General features: G+C 31.9%; 1 long non-coding RNA gene across 1 annotated transcript; it reads left to right on the top strand.

The window, feature by feature from the left end:
- Nucleotides 1–5115: 5115 nt before the first annotated feature.
- On the top strand, nt 5116–12196 carry LOC143060271 (uncharacterized). The gene is made up of 3 exons (XR_012973969.1): nt 5116–5236; nt 7898–8026; nt 11485–12196. It is a non-coding gene; the product is annotated as an uncharacterized LOC143060271 (long non-coding RNA).
- Nucleotides 12197–12612: the final 416 nt, after the last annotated feature.

Here is a 12612-nt window from a genome sequence, read left to right as displayed (position 1 = left end):
TAGTACCGTTTTCCCTATATATACTGAAGATAGCAAGGGAAATCAAAGTCACTCAAACTTCAATTCTTTTATACTATTTTGAAGCTTTTGATTAGTACATTTGATTTTTATCACAAAGAATAGAAATTTTTCACTGAGAACAATACTGTGTTGAGAAAAGTGCTGAGTCATCATGATAGGTCAAATTGATTGGTAATGATATAAAACTTTATTCTAGGATGTCAATATTAACTATATTGTGTAAAATGCACCATATTATAGTTCTTTTGTATTTGATTTCACCTTTCGCAATGATTTTTTCAATTGGAAACACCAGAATTCAAGTCGCGACAAATATTTTTTACTGAAATGTTTGCCTTTTTTGCTGCGTAATTCCCTAAATGTATAACTTGGGTATTTCTGTAAACATAATCTATTAAAATGGGAAATAGTCTGGTTTAGTTTGTACTGTTTATGGAATTTGGCAATATTTGGTCACATTGAAAGCATTTTCAGTGTTAGAATTGTTCATCTAAGAAAAAAAGAGGCCCACTTGAGGCTAAATTTGCATAGAATTTATACTCTCCTGTGTAAAGAATTGTTCACATTCTTGATAATGCATGCAGCAAATATTTCAAAAAGTGCTTCATTTTGTAGTTTCTTTCTTTTATTATATCAGACATAAATAATTTTTCATTTCCTACTGTTTGAAAGGACTTTTGTTGGAAATTAATACTCCCAAGGGACATAATTCAGCTTTTTCATTGATTAATACAGGCAACAAAGGCAACTTTACAGCTGAGTAGTTTGCATATTTAATGTTTAAAGTGTCTAAGATCTTTGTTTTCATCATCTCAAGACAGAATAATAGATTTTATAACAAGCTCTAAAAATTTTAACCACAATATGGCATATACTAAAGCATGGAATGGAGATTAGTATGAAAAATCTTGAATTTGTGCATTTCTTGTAAATTTTTGATAAAATGAATACAAATTGAATGGAACTGTCCATTTTATCTGTTTAAATGGAACTATTTATCATTCTTTTTAAATAAGATAAGATATGATTGGATACAGGTTGTTTATTAAGGCTTTTCTGAAAGAAGTAGAGAATGAGGTAAACCAGCATGTAGGGGTGGGGACATAAAATGATCTATGTTTCTTTAAGTACTGGGGACATACAAGTATTTATTATAGCCAAGGTTTTCACAATAGCCCAGTATTGCATTAATAATGTCATAAGAATTCTTTATATCTTTATGTCACAGTATAGGGAAAACGGTAGTATTTAATTTTCCCAGCATTAGGTTGGCCTTTTGTGTACCCAAGGCAGGTGAAGGAAGTCAAATTAAAAGCGCTGTGATTGGATGTAAGGGTACAATATATTTTTTATTTATCTATGAATAACTGCAGTGTGTATATTTACAATATAAATTTTAAAACCTATTGAAATATTTTCTAGAGAATTATTCGAAAAGACTTGCAAAATTTCATAAATTTGGTGCAAAATGACGGTGGGCATGGATAACATAAACAAGCTCCGTTGGAAGTTGGTCATGATACTATTTGGCTTTAATTTTTAAAACAGAGTAATAAAGTACTAACACAACATATAAGTGTTTTATCCAGGTTTTTATCTTAAAAAGTGGTAAATTTAGAAAATGTTAACATTGTCGCCAATGGCAGAATAAATAGTACCGTTTTCCCTATATATACTGAAGATAGCAAGGGAAATCAAAGTCACTCAAACTTCAATTCTTTTATACTATTTTGAAGCTTTTGATTAGTACATTTGATTTTTATCACAAAGAATAGAAATTTTTCACTGAGAACAATACTGTGTTGAGAAAAGTGCTGAGTCATCATGATAGGTCAAATTGATTGGTAATGATATAAAACTTTATTCTAGGATGTCAATATTAACTATATTGTGTAAAATGCACCATATTATAGTTCTTTTGTATTTGATTTCACCTTTCGCAATGATTTTTTCAATTGGAAACACCAGAATTCAAGTCGCGACAAATATTTTTTACTGAAATGTTTGCCTTTTTTGCTGCGTAATTCCCTAAATGTATAACTTGGGTATTTCTGTAAACATAATCTATTAAAATGGGAAATAGTCTGGTTTAGTTTGTACTGTTTATGGAATTTGGCAATATTTGGTCACATTGAAAGCATTTTCAGTGTTAGAATTGTTCATCTAAGAAAAAAAGAGGCCCACTTGAGGCTAAATTTGCATAGAATTTATACTCTCCTGTGTAAAGAATTGTTCACATTCTTGATAATGCATGCAGCAAATATTTCAAAAAGTGCTTCATTTTGTAGTTTCTTTCTTTTATTATATCAGACATAAATAATTTTTCATTTCCTACTGTTTGAAAGGACTTTTGTTGGAAATTAATACTCCCAAGGGACATAATTCAGCTTTTTCATTGATTAATACAGGCAACAAAGGCAACTTTACAGCTGAGTAGTTTGCATATTTAATGTTTAAAGTGTCTAAGATCTTTGTTTTCATCATCTCAAGACAGAATAATAGATTTTATAACAAGCTCTAAAAATTTTAACCACAATATGGCATATACTAAAGCATGGAATGGAGATTAGTATGAAAAATCTTGAATTTGTGCATTTCTTGTAAATTTTTGATAAAATGAATACAAATTGAATGGAACTGTCCATTTTATCTGTTTAAATGGAACTATTTATCATTCTTTTTAAATAAGATAAGATATGATTGGATACAGGTTGTTTATTAAGGCTTTTCTGAAAGAAGTAGAGAATGAGGTAAACCAGCATGTAGGGGTGGGGACATAAAATGATCTATGTTTCTTTAAGTACTGGGGACATACAAGTATTTATTATAGCCAAGGTTTTCACAATAGCCCAGTATTGCATTAATAATGTCATAAGAATTCTTTATATCTTTATGTCACAGTATAGGGAAAACGGTAGTATTTAATTTTCCCAGCATTAGGTTGGCCTTTTGTGTACCCAAGGCAGGTGAAGGAAGTCAAATTAAAAGCGCTGTGATTGGATGTAAGGGTACAATATATTTTTTATTTATCTATGAATAACTGCAGTGTGTATATTTACAATATAAATTTTAAAACCTATTGAAATATTTTCTAGAGAATTATTCGAAAAGACTTGCAAAATTTCATAAATTTGGTGCAAAATGACGGTGGGCATGGATAACATAAACAAGCTCCGTTGGAAGTTGGTCATGATACTATTTGGCTTTAATTTTTAAAACAGAGTAATAAAGTACTAACACAACATATAAGTGTTTTATCCAGGTTTTTATCTTAAAAAGTGGTAAATTTAGAAAATGTTAACATTGTCGCCAATGGCAGAATAAATAGTACCGTTTTCCCTATATATACTGAAGATAGCAAGGGAAATCAAAGTCACTCAAACTTCAATTCTTTTATACTATTTTGAAGCTTTTGATTAGTACATTTGATTTTTATCACAAAGAATAGAAATTTTTCACTGAGAACAATACTGTGTTGAGAAAAGTGCTGAGTCATCATGATAGGTCAAATTGATTGGTAATGATATAAAACTTTATTCTAGGATGTCAATATTAACTATATTGTGTAAAATGCACCATATTATAGTTCTTTTGTATTTGATTTCACCTTTCGCAATGATTTTTTCAATTGGAAACACCAGAATTCAAGTCGCGACAAATATTTTTTACTGAAATGTTTGCCTTTTTTGCTGCGTAATTCCCTAAATGTATAACTTGGGTATTTCTGTAAACATAATCTATTAAAATGGGAAATAGTCTGGTTTAGTTTGTACTGTTTATGGAATTTGGCAATATTTGGTCACATTGAAAGCATTTTCAGTGTTAGAATTGTTCATCTAAGAAAAAAAGAGGCCCACTTGAGGCTAAATTTGCATAGAATTTATACTCTCCTGTGTAAAGAATTGTTCACATTCTTGATAATGCATGCAGCAAATATTTCAAAAAGTGCTTCATTTTGTAGTTTCTTTCTTTTATTATATCAGACATAAATAATTTTTCATTTCCTACTGTTTGAAAGGACTTTTGTTGGAAATTAATACTCCCAAGGGACATAATTCAGCTTTTTCATTGATTAATACAGGCAACAAAGGCAACTTTACAGCTGAGTAGTTTGCATATTTAATGTTTAAAGTGTCTAAGATCTTTGTTTTCATCATCTCAAGACAGAATAATAGATTTTATAACAAGCTCTAAAAATTTTAACCACAATATGGCATATACTAAAGCATGGAATGGAGATTAGTATGAAAAATCTTGAATTTGTGCATTTCTTGTAAATTTTTGATAAAATGAATACAAATTGAATGGAACTGTCCATTTTATCTGTTTAAATGGAACTATTTATCATTCTTTTTAAATAAGATAAGATATGATTGGATACAGGTTGTTTATTAAGGCTTTTCTGAAAGAAGTAGAGAATGAGGTAAACCAGCATGTAGGGGTGGGGACATAAAATGATCTATGTTTCTTTAAGTACTGGGGACATACAAGTATTTATTATAGCCAAGGTTTTCACAATAGCCCAGTATTGCATTAATAATGTCATAAGAATTCTTTATATCTTTATGTCACAGTATAGGGAAAACGGTAGTATTTAATTTTCCCAGCATTAGGTTGGCCTTTTGTGTACCCAAGGCAGGTGAAGGAAGTCAAATTAAAAGCGCTGTGATTGGATGTAAGGGTACAATATATTTTTTATTTATCTATGAATAACTGCAGTGTGTATATTTACAATATAAATTTTAAAACCTATTGAAATATTTTCTAGAGAATTATTCGAAAAGACTTGCAAAATTTCATAAATTTGGTGCAAAATGACGGTGGGCATGGATAACATAAACAAGCTCCGTTGGAAGTTGGTCATGATACTATTTGGCTTTAATTTTTAAAACAGAGTAATAAAGTACTAACACAACATATAAGTGTTTTATCCAGGTTTTTATCTTAAAAAGTGGTAAATTTAGAAAATGTTAACATTGTCGCCAATGGCAGAATAAATAGTACCGTTTTCCCTCTACACTAATTGATGGAGTAAAGGAAAAAAGTTCCGGAACGGAAACGATCACTGTACGGAGTTTGTTAGAAACTATTAGAAAATGATTTCCGGTTCTGGATGAGGGTGGAAACCCTAAAATGTTAAATAAAAACAGTAGATGATGAATTTCCTACCCCTACAATACATGTATATAATATAAACAAATCCTGAAAGGGGAAGGTAAACGAATCAAACATGTTTAAGCAACAACACTCAAGTTAAAATCAAGTGTTCTGTGTGAGATAATCATCTAACATGGGAGACAAAATGAAAGCCCAATCGTTTGTCTATTAAATAAGGAAGTTAAATTAAAAAAAAATAAATTTGTTTTTACATTTGTTAAAATATTATTAAGAATTGTTTGCGAGAATGCTATTATGCAGAATGTCCATATCGGTGGAAAAATTGCTGAGATTATTACACTAACTTGTTAGTATAATAGTCCCAGAAAATTGTAAAGACTCAGAAAAATTCTATCAACAACCAACAAAAACAATAAATATCTCAACACCTGTAACAAGATTTAAAATTTAATTAATAGATTAAAAGGCAATGTGGGTGTCTACCAATGAGACAACAACCCAACAAACACAATAAACCAAGACGTCTTTCGATCATCATTTCTTCACAAATTAATATTCAATTAATCATGACTAATGTCTATGCAATATATATTTAACCAAGGATTTGTATTATAATAATAATAATAATGATAATTCTTTATTTAAAGAGGGTTACACAGTTAGCTATAAAGCTAATCTTCCCTGAGCCCGCATGAAATACAATGAAATATAACAAACAATTACAAAATATCAAACAAACACACATACATGAATAATGAAATAAAAAATGTTATGAAATATACAATTTTCAAAACAGGTAAAAGTTGCAAATTCATAAATGATATAGTATTGGCATCAGGGGCGTAGCTAGAAAGAAATAATGTGCAAGCAAAAAAAATTTTGGGACCCTTTTATGCAAAAAAATGTTTTCTTTTCTGGTTTTCGATCATAGGACGGTTAAAAGAGGAGCTATATGTAGATAGGACTTATAAAAAATTTATGAATGTAAAACTATTAATAAATCTTCTGAATAGAGTAAACAACACATATTTGTGATACAGAATTTACTCAAAATTGTCCAAAATCTGCTCTTCGGGTCTAGGCAGAAACAAACTTCTCTATTACAATGTACTTTAATTGTCAATATTCACACTGAAATGCCGATATATATGCAGTAATGCTAGTAACTGTCGTCGTTCATTGTTGATCTTACATTTGTTTTCAACATACGCAAAAAATAATGAGACTTTCCAATACTGTGTTGGCGTGTTTGCAGGGTGATTGGCACTGGTAGTCTGTCGACCACATCGCCTCGGCATATTTTCAACGATATCGAAGGGTTCTGATAATTCTAATGCCTATTGGTACATCTCATTCCAAACTGATGAACCGTACACTGTAAAATGTGCTCCAAAAATACATGTCTTAGACTGAGTATTACAAATTCAAATCTTGTAAAAGATACAAGTTACTGTCCGATTTTGTCATAATCTCCAATAACACTTTTATTTTGAAACCAAATGCCGTTATTTAATGATATTTCATCAATTAAAAAAGTGATTACATAGGTGTTTCCTTTAACATTCAATCTATGAATTTTTATTTTGCAATTTTTTTTTTTGCATGCCGAATCGATGTGCACGCAACTGCGTGTTAGCGTATAGGGAGCTACGCGCCTGGGCATCAACAATATAAGTTTGAGTAAGTGTGTGAAAATTATTATGCATATAAAATCGCACAGCTTCTTAATGTTCCAACAAGTAATTTTTTTAATCTTTTTTGAATGAGCTTGTACTTGAGGTTGATTTTTTCAGGGATGTTGGTAAGTTATTCCATATTCTCTTCTGTCATCCATCCAAGCTGTTTAAACAGTGGAGCTGATGATGAAAGTGGATCAGTATCTAAAATAAGTCTTGCAGCCCTTTTCTGCAATTTTATTATTCTGACTAGCTCATTTTTAGCACAACCATGCTACTATACAAATCATGCTACTATTCAAATCCCTGATTTAACTTATACTAGAACACACCCGCGAAATCGCGGGCATATATAGCTTGTGAACTGTTGTAGGATAACTTTTGGTAAAAGATTTTATGTATGGAAAATTTCATAAAAGGTATCAAAAGCCCTTTCCCTTTTTCTCAAGTCCAATATTTGTTTCCTTTCTGTTAAATTCAATTATTTTCGTGTGTCTGGCCTCAGACCACAATTATTCTTTTCCTTTGCTATGATGCTTCTTTTGGTAAAAGTCAAATCAAAATTTGCACCGTTTCAAACATGAAATAAATGTAACTGCTTATAGCCTTATATATAGACCATTATTAGTCTAATAAAATATGCTTCTAGGACAATCCATCAGTGTTTTTTCTTTTGAGAGCCTCATTAACATCCCAATGGAAGGATATCGGAATCATGTATAAATGACTAAGACCGACTAAGGCTAATTTGAGGGGTGGTCGGAGAGGTCCTGATTCTGAAATCCCGGGCTTAAACAATGAAATCCCGAGATGCAGAATTTAAGGAAATTCATATCCCGAAATCGAAAAATATATTCCCAGATCCCGTAAGGATCAATCCCCAAATCCCGAGCTTAAAAACATCCGATCTCGATGCCCTGAAAAAGGTCCTGCTTCCCTCTAATCCCTCCCTTACTTTCATTTTTGCCAAATCACTATTTTCCCTTTCAACAATCTTTTAGATATTGATGTTTTAAGAGATACATGTTCCAAGTTACTTTAAACCTGATAGATGATATGAATTTCTTTTTCTTTATTTTTAGAAACCATGTCCATACGAAGTTGTATGCAGGTATGCTGCTCACCAAATACTGTATCTAAGTTTATAAGATTCTTTCCAAAGTTTGCTGCTTTGTTCCTTATTTTACATGTTATCCTTCTTATCCTAACCAGTGAGTATTCATGGTATTTATTGTTATCAAATTTGAAAACACAAATTTCAAGAATAATGATTTGAATTTTTTTTTCAATATTTATTTGTACATCTCAACCATCAGCTTCGAAGAGGAGGCCATATTATACATTTAAAATATCATTTTATAATAGTTTGCACACTGATCATTTCTTAGATATAAGATGACTTGCATTGATCCAAAGTTTCAAAATAATGTATCTAAAAGAGCCTGTTAAGTTCCTGCCAAGAGAATTTAAGCCCCACCTTCATGTACATTTTACTTGTTATACCCCACGCAACGAAGTTGCGCAGGGTGTAATGTTTTTGACCCGTCCGTCGTACCGTCCGTCTGTCAGTCCGTCCGTCAGTCCTGTTTCTTGTCATCGCAACTCCTCTCAAACCACACAACAGAATTTCACGAAACCTTTTCAGATAATAAGGACATACTATGTAGTTGTGCATATCGACGGGAAATTGAGATTCAATTTTTTTTCTAGGAGTTACGCCCCTTTGAACTTATTTACTTTAATGAACTACTGCAACAGTTTGTCATCGCAACTCCTCTCAAACCACACAACAGAATTTCACGAAACCATTTCAGATAAGGACATACTATGTAGTTGTGCATATCGACGGGAAATTGCGATTCAATTTTTGTCGAGCCTGCAACTTTTGTTGCAGAAAGCTCGACATAGGGATAGTGATCCGGCGGCGGCGGCGGCGGCGGTGTTAGCTAACTTCTTAAAAGCTTTATATTTTAGAAGGTGGAAGACCTGGATGCTTCATACTTTGTATATAGATGCCTCATGTAACGAAGTTTCTGTCAGTCACATGTCCAATGTCCTTGACCTCATTTTCATGGTTCAGTGACCACTTGAAAAAAAAGTTCAATTTTTTTGTAATGTTGAATTCTCTCTTATTATAAGTAATAGGATAACTATATTTCATATGTGCGTACCTTGCAAGGTCCTCATGTCTGTCAGACAGTTTTCACTTGACCTCGACCTCATTTCATGGATCAGTGAACAAGGTTAAGTTTTGGTGGTCAAGTCCATATCTCAGATACTATAAGCAATAGGGCTAGTATATTCGGTGTATGGAAGGACTGTAAGGTGTACATGTCCAACTGGCAGGTGCCATCTGACCTTGACCTCATTTTCATGGTTCAGTGGTTATAGTTAAATTTTTGTGTTTTGGTCTGTTTTTCTCATACTATATGCAATAGGTCTACTATATTTGTTGTATGGAATGATTGTAAGGTGTACATATCTAGCGGGCAGATGTCATGTGACCTTGACCTCATTTTCATGGTTCAGTGGTCAATGTTAAGTTTTTGAGTTTTGGTCTTTTTATCTAATACTATATGCTATAGGTCAACTATATTTGGTGTATGGAAATATTTTATGATCTTTATGTCAGTCGCGCAGGTTTGATTTGACCGTGACCTCATTTTCATGGTTCATTGCACAGTGTTAAGTTTTTGTGTTTTGGTCTATTTTTCTTGACCTAAGTAATAGGTCAACTATATATGTTGTATAGAAGCATTGTTAGCTGTACATGTCTGCCTGGCATGGTTCATCTGACCTTGATCTCATTTTCAAGGTTCATTGGTCTTTGTTTAGTTATCTTGGTTAATGTTAAGTTTATGTGACAGTTGTTATAAAGCTTAACTTTATACTTAGGACTATCAACATAATATCAATGGTTAGTATAGAAGGCGAGACATTTCAGCGTGTGCACTCTTGTTTTTCTAGGAGTTACGCCCCTTTGAACTTATTTACTTTAATGTACTACTGCAACAGTTTGTCATCGCAACTCCTCTCAAACACACAACAGAATTTCACGAAACCTTTTCAGATAATAAGGACATACTGCGTAGATGTGCATATCAACAGGAAATTACGATTCAATTTTTTTTCTAGGAGTTATGCCCCTTTGAACTTATTTGCTTCAATGTACTTCTGCAACAGTTTGTCATCTCAACTCCTCTGAAAACACACAACAGAATTTCATGAAATTTTGTAGATAATAAGGACATACTATGTAGATGTGTATATTGACAGGAAATTATTATTCAGTATTTTTTCTTATACAATTTTTTTTTCTTATAATTATTTAATTTCTCCAATGACAATGTGGGGACGTGGGGTATGTGAGCGTGCTCACTAAGGTTCTTTAATTTGCCATTGATTGTGATCAAGTTCTTTACTAACAGTAGTAAAGTGAATGTTTTAAAAGGAATGAAAATGTTATAAAACTTAAGCACAATACAACACTTATACCATATAAACTACCCTAATATTAATGACAAATTATAATTCAAAGCTTTTGAAAAATTACTATCAACAACTCATTGGGCTGATCTCTAGTTATTGAAATTACTAAAATACCATAAAACAAATTGAAGTCAGCCCACATTGAGGATTTGTTTTTGGACAACAATACCAGAAACAAAACAACATTAAACTATACAATGTACAATGGACAGCTATTTGTCTGCCATAACTGGACATCAAAAAATGTCCTGTAAAATTTTGAGGCTATAAGAGAAAATTTCTGATACAACAATGTTGTATGACATCAAATTTGTAGTTCAAGTGTTGCAAAATCTTGAGTCAAGTGTCTCAGATTCTAAAATAGTGAAATTTCCATCCCAACAGAAAATGATAATATTAGGAACTTCAGAAGAATGTTTTGTGCCAACTGTGACAACAGAGTATTTAAAACAAGTCATTTCAAAATCTAATACATTAAAATTGGATATGAGAAAAGAACACATTTGGAATTGGAAAATATTTCTCAAGTCTTACATGAGTTTTCTTATGGTGACCATAAAACCTTCAGTGATGATGAGTTTTGTCTGAATATAACCTGACTTTTATAAATTGTGACTTGGATGGAGAGTTGTCTCATTGGCACTCCTACCACATATTCCTACATATAAGAGGCCCCTCATGGGGGGGTCCTAGTAATCACATAATCACCATTTTTTTGCCAATATAATCACATAATCATTAAATATTTGCTTATCTTTAGTAATCAAATAATCATAAACTAAAAATACAGTCCTAGGTAATCAAATAATCATGAAATATTTGGCTTAATAATCAAATAATCATTAAAAAAACGGCCAAGTAATCACATAATCAAAAACCCCATGAGGGCCCTCATATAATTGATGCAGTATTTCTGCTCTGCCTGGGAAGTAGCTTTATTTGATTCAAGCTTTTAACATAATAGCATCATAGTTGCGCTGCCCTTGCGAAAATGGTGCAGGATATCACAAGATATTCCCAGGATATCTCAAGATAATCTTGAGAAAAATCAAAGGGTAATCTTGAGATATCCTGATCCTGAGATAGGGGTAATAGTAGCAATGCAATACTAATTTTTCCATCTACATGCAAACAATTTTTATGTTTATCCTTATTTGATGCATAGATAATAATTTTTCAGCTTTATCAGTGGTAATGGTTTATACTGAGGTAAATGACACTTGATATTGGTTGTGGATTTCTAAAATCTTCACATTTTAATTTTTATTAGACGAAAATTTCACTCATAAATAGTAGTTATGTATAAATTGTAGTTATAGCAAATATTCATCAAAAGAGTGTTTTATTGAACTAAGCCATATAGAAATCAGCCTTGCATATTGCTGTAAGAGTATGTTTTGTACTGGTGTTTTAAGTATCAAACAGAATGGTTAAAAGGAGATAGATCTGTCTTATTTCTAAGGGAGCTACCATTTGATTTTTATGGGGGGCTAGGATGAAAAATTTTGTCCTGCATTTTTTTTTTAGCTGTAATCTCTGTCTTGCCTTTTTATTTTTCACTCTGTTCGGTCCAGCCTTTTTTTATAGAGCCTAGATGGTCGAGTGGTCTAGGGTAGGGCAAACTGCAAGGCGATTTGGTACCACAATATCTCAGTAGCATGAGTTCGAATCCCTTCCAGGGAAGAAACACATCTAACATTGCTGGGCTGATATTTAGATGAATTATATATATATGCACACCAGTATATATATGTTGTGAACAGTAAAACTTTCTTCTTAATTAAAATAGTTTAAGATATCAATTTACTCCTTTGACATGGAAATGGGTATGTTGTCTTGATTATAGCTTAAAGAGTACAAATGAACTGACAATACTATTTTAAAAACTCAATTTAAACAGGGAAGAAGTTTATAAATTATGTCATTTACAAAGTTTTTTAAGGGTTGATTTCAAACAAGCATATTTTTTACAAGTTTACCATAGCTTAACCTCAACTTCTACTAATACCATGTATTTTTCACAGAATTAGATTACTATGCACATATATTTTTAGCATTTCCATATGCATTGATGTCCTCAATATGTACTGCTCTACTAACCAAGATGTTTTAACCTGATTTGTTGTTGTTAATCTTCTTCAATATGAATGTCTGCACTAAAATGTCATCAACATAATTCATGAAATATGGTTCAATTTCCCTTAAGAAAATGTGTGGTGTACAACATTATGACATAAGGTCATGAACTTTGACCTCAAGATCAATTTTTATTAAGATTTGAGGTAACTTTACCAGGGGCGGATCCAGC

This window comes from Mytilus galloprovincialis, unplaced genomic scaffold (assembly GCF_965363235.1).
Source record: "Mytilus galloprovincialis unplaced genomic scaffold, xbMytGall1.hap1.1 HAP1_SCAFFOLD_103, whole genome shotgun sequence".
Classification (NCBI taxonomy): Eukaryota; Metazoa; Mollusca; class Bivalvia; order Mytilida; family Mytilidae; genus Mytilus; species Mytilus galloprovincialis.
The sequence above is the reverse complement of the archived record's forward strand: the minus strand, read 5'-3'. Positions and strand labels throughout refer to the sequence as shown.